The sequence below is a fragment of the Pteropus alecto genome, unplaced genomic scaffold (genome assembly GCF_000325575.1).
Source record: "Pteropus alecto unplaced genomic scaffold, ASM32557v1 scaffold40, whole genome shotgun sequence".
NCBI classification, from domain to species: domain Eukaryota; kingdom Metazoa; phylum Chordata; class Mammalia; order Chiroptera; family Pteropodidae; genus Pteropus; species Pteropus alecto.
In genome coordinates this window covers 2,344,564-2,352,287 of record NW_006431919.1, presented here as the reverse complement: position 1 = coordinate 2,352,287, position 7,724 = coordinate 2,344,564, and the positions used below count along the sequence as shown (strand labels likewise).

Here is a 7,724-nt window from a genome sequence, read left to right as displayed (position 1 = left end):
GTGGAGGGAATCCTGGTAAGCAGCAGGGCAGTCTTTCCTTTACACTTACACTACGGAGTAGTGTTCAGAGCCCAGGCTGGGATGCCAGGCAGCTTGGATTTAAATGTGGCTCCACCACTTTCTAGCTGACCAAGCTTGAATAAGTTACTTAAATTTCCTAATGCTTCCATTTCCTCAGCTGAAAACAAAAGTAGGCAAATAATAGTATCTGCCCCATAGGGTGAGGAGAATTCCATGGGGGCATCACACATAGTATTTCTTTAGCAGCATTCTAAACACACAGTCAGCACTCTGTGAATGTTTGTTCTATGATTAATAATTCCTGGCCGTATGTAGGGACTCATTGACCTATGCAGATATCCTCCCCTCCATCGGCTAGAGTTTGTTAGCATCCCTAACTTGGACCGTATCTTTATCAATAAAGATGATAGATGATTAATCTATATTAATGATTTTTTTAATCAACCAGCAGCATGCTTGATTTACCTGACCTATCCCTCCAATCTAAGCATGAAACTCATAGATTAACCATCCTGTCTAATTTGGTAAACATTTAGGTCACTGTGATTAATACTGGGGATCCAGGAGTGGATGCAGAGACAGAGAGAAGAAGCTCACTCTCTTCTGGAGGAAAAGACATTAATTATAAGACAAGGCAAAGAATCGCTGCACTGAAGGTATAAACCACATGCTACGGAGAAGAGGAAAGTGGTAGAAAGTGTGTAGACTGCAGAGGATCTTGATTTGAGTCCTGCTTTTCACCCTTATTGGAGGTGTGACTTTGGACAAGTTATTTAAAGTCTCTAAGCCTGTCTTCTCATCTGTAAAATAGGGACACTAAAAGCACTGTATTATGCCATCTTATTGTGAGCATAAAGTGAGACAAAATGTGTAGAATCTTGGAACATAATAGAGGCTGAAAAGATATTAATCCTCATTCCTTTGTTTTTGTCTAAGTAAAATGGAAGGCTTTACAAAGAAGAGGGGCTTTGGATATGGGCTTTGAGAGTAAGTAGGAGTTCAAAAGGAAGAAATGAGGGGAAAGGCAGGATGAGCAGAATAGACATCCTCAACAAAGCCCAGAAGTGATAAGCTACACGTGTGTTGGGAGCATATATAGTCCTGGTGGCTTTGGCAAGAAGCTTACTTCTTTAAGCTCCAGTTTCGTTTGTAAAATGAGAATAATAATAACTAATGATAGTAACTTTTTCATTGGGATACCATGGAAGTTGAATGAGCTAATGCACGTAAAGCACTTACTTAGGACAATGCCTGGTACACAGTAAGTGCTTCATATTTATTCAACTGAGCTAGTAGTGAATACAGTACCGCTCCTAAATTCAAAGCGTTTAGAGGCCCCACCATTAGTTCGGGTGCCATAGCTACTCTGAATCTGATCTTGCTTTTCACCCTTATTGGAGGTGTGAAAAGTTTCATAAACAAATAGCCTTTGGTAATCTGACCCAGCTTCGACCTTCCACCGGAAACACACACCCTGCACATCTGAATTGCAGCTAACAGTTAACTTTTCAGAGCTTGCCAATGGTTATCCAACTGGTTTTACAGCCAAGGAGTTCACAGAGGAAGAAGGCAATAAAAGAAATGACTTCCTGCTGGCAGGCAAGCTTAATTATCCAAAAGTGGGAGAAAAGGCAGATAGAGGCAGGTGGCTTCCTGTAGGTGTGGCTTTGGTCCAGCACTGCCAGAGCTCTGAGCAGTTAGTGCATTGGCCTTTTCATTTCCACCAGACACAGGGGCCAGAAAGGAGGCAGCTAGAACCAGCTCTTAGTCACCGATGCTGGGGCATCTCTTCAAGTCTCCTGCAGAAAGTGAACAACGAGGCTGATGGTTCCCAGGGCAGTAGACTTGGGGGATTACTAGCATCACACAGCTTACAGGACACTTATGAAGCTCTACCCTCGGAAGGGGCTGGTGAGATTGTTAAAGAAGAATAAAATATTTAGGCCAGACAGAGAAGGTAACTCAAGTACCAAGAAGGAACCCCATTGGCTACCTAGTAGCCTGGGGTACCTAATGATCTATGTCCCAAGTCCTGGTCCCGCTTTAAGACTTTTTGTGATTGCTGCACCCTCGTCTTAGAATGCTCTTCCTCTAAATCTTCCTTTTCAACATCCAGTGTCTCAATGTCCATGATCTCAACTTAAATGTCACCTCTTTGGAAAAGCCTTTCTAGACCCGCCCTCATCCACCAGCCATTCTCTATCTCATACCTTGTAATAATTTATTGTCTCCACCCACTTTCCCCAATCTAAAATTAACTTGTCTCTTTGCTTGATTATTTGTTTGTCTGGGCCATCTTTTCCTGCTCAAATGCAAGCATAAGGAGGGCAGAAAGAAGCCTCAGCTCTCGTTCACTGCCGTATCCTCAGCTCCTATTACAGGCTCTGGCACACAGTAAATGCCCAATAAATGTGAGACTGGTGAAGGAATGAATATGGGCAGACTGGGGAACTTCAGATTTGAGCTCAACTTCCGGAACTTATTGGTAAAGGTCCAGAAAGAATCCTCACCCCTGCAGAAAGTCCAATGACCCTAAAAGTCAGAACCCTATCTGTAAAATAAAATGACATCCTCTTATCTGGTCATTTTCTGGGCTCTCTGTACATCCAGGAAGGATGATGGGGACCTCTTTCATTTCTAGCGTACCCCGTATGTAACAGGCAGAAGAGGCCTGGCCTTTCAGAATAATGCTCTCTCGGGTTTCCTCTTGCTGACTGTCTTGGGCTGGTGAGCTTAAATCTGAGTTTCGACTCCCTATGCTCAGGATCAGAGCACTGAGGTACGTAGAGGGGTGCAGGAGTTGCTGCCCAGAGTATGAACCTTTCTTTTTCTGTTCTTAGAAGAGGACAGGGAGGCTGATAAAAAGGAGAGGGGACTTCCCATGCCAAGTTCAGTGTGAAAAGGCCACCCAACTCACATTTACTCTCGGAAATAGTTCTCCCAATTCTGGACAAGTTAGCTTCAAGCATTTACCAACCCAGCACAGAGTCGATTTCACCAAGGACTTCTGTTCCAAAGAAAGGGGCCAGAGGAAGGAACAGGCAGGACACACGACTATCAAAACTGTGAAATGAATCAAATCGGAACCATTTCTCCGATGATCCGAGGTCCCTGAGGAGCACTCTGTTCTCGTTTTATCCCAATTGGCTTCTGTCTCCTCCAAAATTCTTAACTGTCTAAAGACTTGTTCTCAGCCTGAGTTTCTGTCTGCTCCTCTGTGGCTGGAAAAATGGAAAAACACCAGGATATTTCAAAGAGATCAGAAAGCAGCCAGAGCTGTTCAAGACTGCACGTACCATCTGACCCAGCCAATTACAGAGTTTTAGAAACCAACAGGGAGCCAGCAGAGGAACCCAGGCCAAATCCACAGCATCCTGTTTAAACCTCTACCATCCATCATTGTTATTTGCCGGTGACTAAGTGCCTGCTGTGTGCTGGCCTGATAAAGGAGACTCTCCATGAGAGGCCTATTGGGGGTTCAGTGACAGAGTTGCAAGGTCACCCGAGTGGCACTCATCCCGACTCGCTGTGCATGGTAAGTGGAATAATGGCCCCTCGAAGATGTCCATGTCCCGGTCCCCGGAACCTCAAATATGAAAAAACGTGACTCGGAGGGCGGGATCAAGAGAACAGAGGCAAAAGGGACTTTGCAGATCTGATTAAAGGATTAAAGTTGAGGACTCTGGGGAGGGGGAGATGATCCTGGATTATTCAGGTGGGCCCAATCTAATCACAAGAGTGCATCAGAGAGATTCGACATGAGAAGGGCATGACTTGTTGTTGCTTGCTTGGAAGATAGAAAAAGGGGGCTCTGAGCCAAGGAATGCAATGGCCTCTAGAAGCAGGGAATGGCCTTCAGCTTACAGCCAACAAGAAAACCATGACCTTGGTCCTACAACCACAGGAACTGAATTCTGCCAACAGCTCAAAAAAGCAGGGAGAACTGATTCTCCCTTAAAAACTCCAAAAGAAATGCAGCCTAATGATGCCTTGATTTTATCCTAGGGAGACCCATACCAGACTCCCAACCTATGTAACTGTAATATAATAAGTTTAATATTTAAGCCATTAAATTTGTGGTAATTTGTGATAGCCTTAGAAAATGAAGACACTGTGTGATCCTGAGTAACTCCTCCTTTCCTACTGGGCCTCAGTCTCCCGTCAGTCAGTTGGAGAGGATGGACGAGGTGGTCTCTAAGGGTCCGGCCAGCTCTCAAAGACTGACTCTGCTCTCCTGATGTCCCCTGGAACCCTGCCTCAGGTCCAGAACATTCCTGGATTGAAGACCATTAAAAATATACATAGGAGTGAAGGGAAGAGAAGATTAATCTTTAAAAAGCCCCAAGGTGTTTCCTAAGATGCCACTAGGGTGCTCAGAAAGCAAGGTCTCCGTTTTGCCATTTAGTACTTCATTGACCATACCCCAGAGGATTGAAATGAGAAGTCTGGGAGAGCAAGATAAAATTTCACAATCAACTCATAGAGGCTATCTAGAGCACTGAGTTGAGGAGGATTCCCTGGCCTTGTGGAGGCTAGGTGCCTGTTTATTAACATCTGCCTGGGGCAGGGGATTAGGAGCAGTGACGTGTGCCAGACATGCATCCCCGTTAATTGAAACCCAGTTTAGTTTTCTCTGTCTTTCCTTCTCCCCACTCCATTTCCCCTAATCCTACGCCATGTGTCATTCAATTCGCATGCCCACTCAGAGGTCCAAATCCATAAAATAATGAAGTTATATCTGTACACAACTAGGGAAATTAAAGTACACGGTTTAGTACTGAATCTGGTTTGCTGTTGTGTAATGTGCCGGGTGGTTATAACTCCGACCTGTTCCCCTTCCTGGCTACCTCACTCCTAGCCTTTACTTCTGAATGTACACCATCCCCACTTGGCATTCATCTTCTGTTTCTCCAGTGAGTTGGAAGGGTACTAGGGTCCCTAGTGATTCACTAGTCCAATGGCTGTCGAATTCTCATCTAACTTCCTCTAGGTCACCCTTCAAGTAAGTGACAGGGGCAAGATCTGACCCCAGATCCCTCCAACTCCGATGAGATTCAGAGCATGGGCCCTGGAGCCAAACTGCCTGGGTTCAAATTGCAGCTCTGCCACTTACTTCCTCTGTGACCATGGCTGAGTTGCTTTTTCTCTCTGGACCTCACTTCCCTCATCGACAAAATGGACGTAATGATGGTCCGTACCTCATATGATTGAGGTAAAGACTAAACAAATTAATACATGTCAAGTATGATTATTCTTATGTTATTCAGCTTACCTGGCCAATCAGAGTGGGGTTCTGCAGAATGTGGTAATCCCAACAGCCACTCCTATAAACTGTGAATGTGCGTACATGTGTCTGGTTTTGATACCACAGCCAACTGCTCAGATAAAGATCTTCTTTGCTCAGAGATAATTCCTTTGTATGTTTAACCCATGGAGAAGAAACAGCGCGTTTTTTTAAAGAAGGATCAGAATATGGTTGAGAAAACATCTGAGACTGTTATGGCCTCTTTACCCCTCAGTCTGTCACCCCTGGGCTATTTGACCTGACCACGTCAGAACCCTGAGTCTCTAATTTGTGTCATGTCTCCAACACCTCACCACAGCTCAGTGATTCTTAGGCTGTGCCAGAAGGGGGATTCCCCACAGTCCTGACTCCCCAAGAGGTCAGAGTTTGGAAGATTTGGTGGCGTAACTAGGAATCTCCATAGTATGATTCACAACCCCGCAACAGCTAGAAACAGGAGTTTTTTTTTTTGGTTGTTACTGCAGATGTATGTGATGTCCCAAAGCTCAGCTGGGCTGTCTCGGATGTGCTCAGAGGATTGCCGAGTGGACTGCAGAACCCAGAGAATGTTCAGCCACGGACACCCATCTGCTTAATCCCCGCTTCCTCATTTCACGGATAGGGAGGTAGGGTCTGAACAGTGGACATGCCCCCATCAAAGTAACTCAGAGTGTCTGCTGACTCCCAGGGAACCGCACCCCCCGCCCCCCACATTCAGGCATTCACAACCCCTCCTGACTGCTCACCCCCTGCAGCGGTAGCCCAGATCATAGCTAGTGTACAAGAAATCTCTGATACTGAATGACTGAGCAGCTGTCACTACAGCCCAGAGCTTTGAGTACTCTACAGACACAGGAGATTCGAATGAGCCCCAGGGTCTGAGCAACAGGACCAGTGCTGTTAGGAAGAAACAAGTGGAGATGCGGGAATAAGAGCCCAGTCTGGCCACTCAAATCAAAATAAGAACCTCCGACAGTTATACAGGTTTGAATGGTTCAAATCTCTCATTCTTTCACTTAGTAAACAGGGGCTAGCGCCAGGCCCCGGCCAAGTGCTGAGGATGGCTCAGAGACAGGGGAGAGAGACAGTCCCTACCCTCAAGGAATTTGTAGAGGGGACCCGGGTGCAAGAGAACCAGCAACCGGAACAGCCAAGTCCTCAGTAAAGAGGCGGAAAGAGGAGAGAAGGGAGCCTGGAAGGACACCTGGCACACCCCTTTCTCATCTGATTTCTGTAGACAAAGGCTATTTTCTCCATGTCACAGATGGAGAAACACGGCTAGGAGATCGGATGGAGAAAGCGCTAGTGCCAGACCAGGGCTGGGACCCACCTCCCCTGACTCCAAACTTCGGGCGCCTTCTAAGACGGGCTTCGAGAAGAGCAGGACTGACAGCCGGACAGAAGCCTGTCTCCTGTGGGGCCAGCTTCCCAGAGGCCCAAGATCGCGTGTAGACGGCGCGAACGTGTAAGGGTTGAAAAAAAGAAGAAACGGGAAGTGCCAAAGTGATGAAAGGGAGAAATGAAGAAAAGAGTTGGGAGGGCACTGGAGTAGATGGCGGCGCGAGGACCGGAGCCTCGCGCGCGACACCGATGGCCCCACTCACCCCGGATCCGCGGAGAGCTGCTTTTAAAACGCGCGGCCACCGCCGCAGCCAGAAAGCGCCGGGTCTGCGGAAAGTTCCGGGGACAGAGACCGCTCCAAGTCCCCAGGCACTGGCTCCGGCAGCAGGAGGCGGCCCCCAACCCTGGAATCTCGCCCCAGAACGTGCCCGGCTCCTCCGAAGAGCTCGCAGTCGCGTCTGGGCACCAGGCACGCCGATCCGATCCGGTGGCTCTGGAATGCGCGGCCGCCAGGGACCGCCCCCGGCCGCCGCCACCCGGTTCGGCTCCTCCCCCAGCTCCCCGAGGGCCGCGGGTGAGTGAGGAGCCAGCCGGGGAAAGGACCGAGGAGCCGCGGAATCCCCTAGCAGCCTTGTCACTCACTCGCGGCGTGGCCCTGGACAAGCACTTCTCCCGTCCCGGGGCTCCCCTCTCTGTGTTATAAACCGAGGGGCTGACCTAAAATGTGTCCCCCAAGAGCCTTCCCGGCTGCAGTCTACGCAGGAGAGTCTAGCCAATGGTTTTGGGTGGAGGAGCTGGACAGGGAGCCCCGGCTTTGTAATAGTGAGTGTAGTAGCATCCTTAACAACAGGCTTCTCCTCGCTGTTTCATTCTCTGTAAAGTGAGGATAACTAACGCCTGTCTCCCAGCCCTGGTGTGAGGATCGGCCCTCGCTGTTTCATTCTCTGTAAAGTGAGGATAACGCCTGTCTCCCAGCCCTGGTGTGAGGATCGACTTAGAGGACCAGCGTGAAGCTAGTTGTTTGTCTGCTGTAACATGCCTCTGAGCGTCCAGTTTATTTTGCGGTGACAGTGAAATG

The 7,724-nt window shown here is 48.1% G+C and overlaps 1 protein-coding gene and 1 long non-coding RNA gene across 9 annotated transcripts in view; one reads left to right on the top strand and one right to left on the bottom strand.

Moving 5' to 3' along the window:
- The window catches only part of LOC112475230, a 45,182-nt gene extending 38,288 nt beyond the window's left edge, over positions 1-6,894 (top strand). The window contains exon 5 of the long non-coding RNA XR_003044624.1: positions 558-6,894. This is a non-coding gene — a long non-coding RNA (uncharacterized LOC112475230). The remainder of the gene's footprint in view (positions 1-557) is intronic.
- Positions 1-7,485, bottom strand: part of SMIM3 (small integral membrane protein 3) — a 16,653-nt gene extending 9,168 nt beyond the window's left edge. For 4 of the 8 annotated variants that reach the window (XM_025043045.1, XM_025043044.1, XM_015585346.2 and 1 more), the window contains exon 1: positions 6,910-7,189. The gene's annotated coding sequence lies outside the window, so the exon portion shown is untranslated. Of the gene's footprint in view, positions 1-6,909 lie in introns of all 8 variants that reach the window. The other 4 variants (XM_015585343.2, XM_015585344.2, XM_015585347.2 and 1 more) reach the window with 3 other exon arrangements.
- Positions 7,486-7,724: the final 239 nt, after the last annotated feature.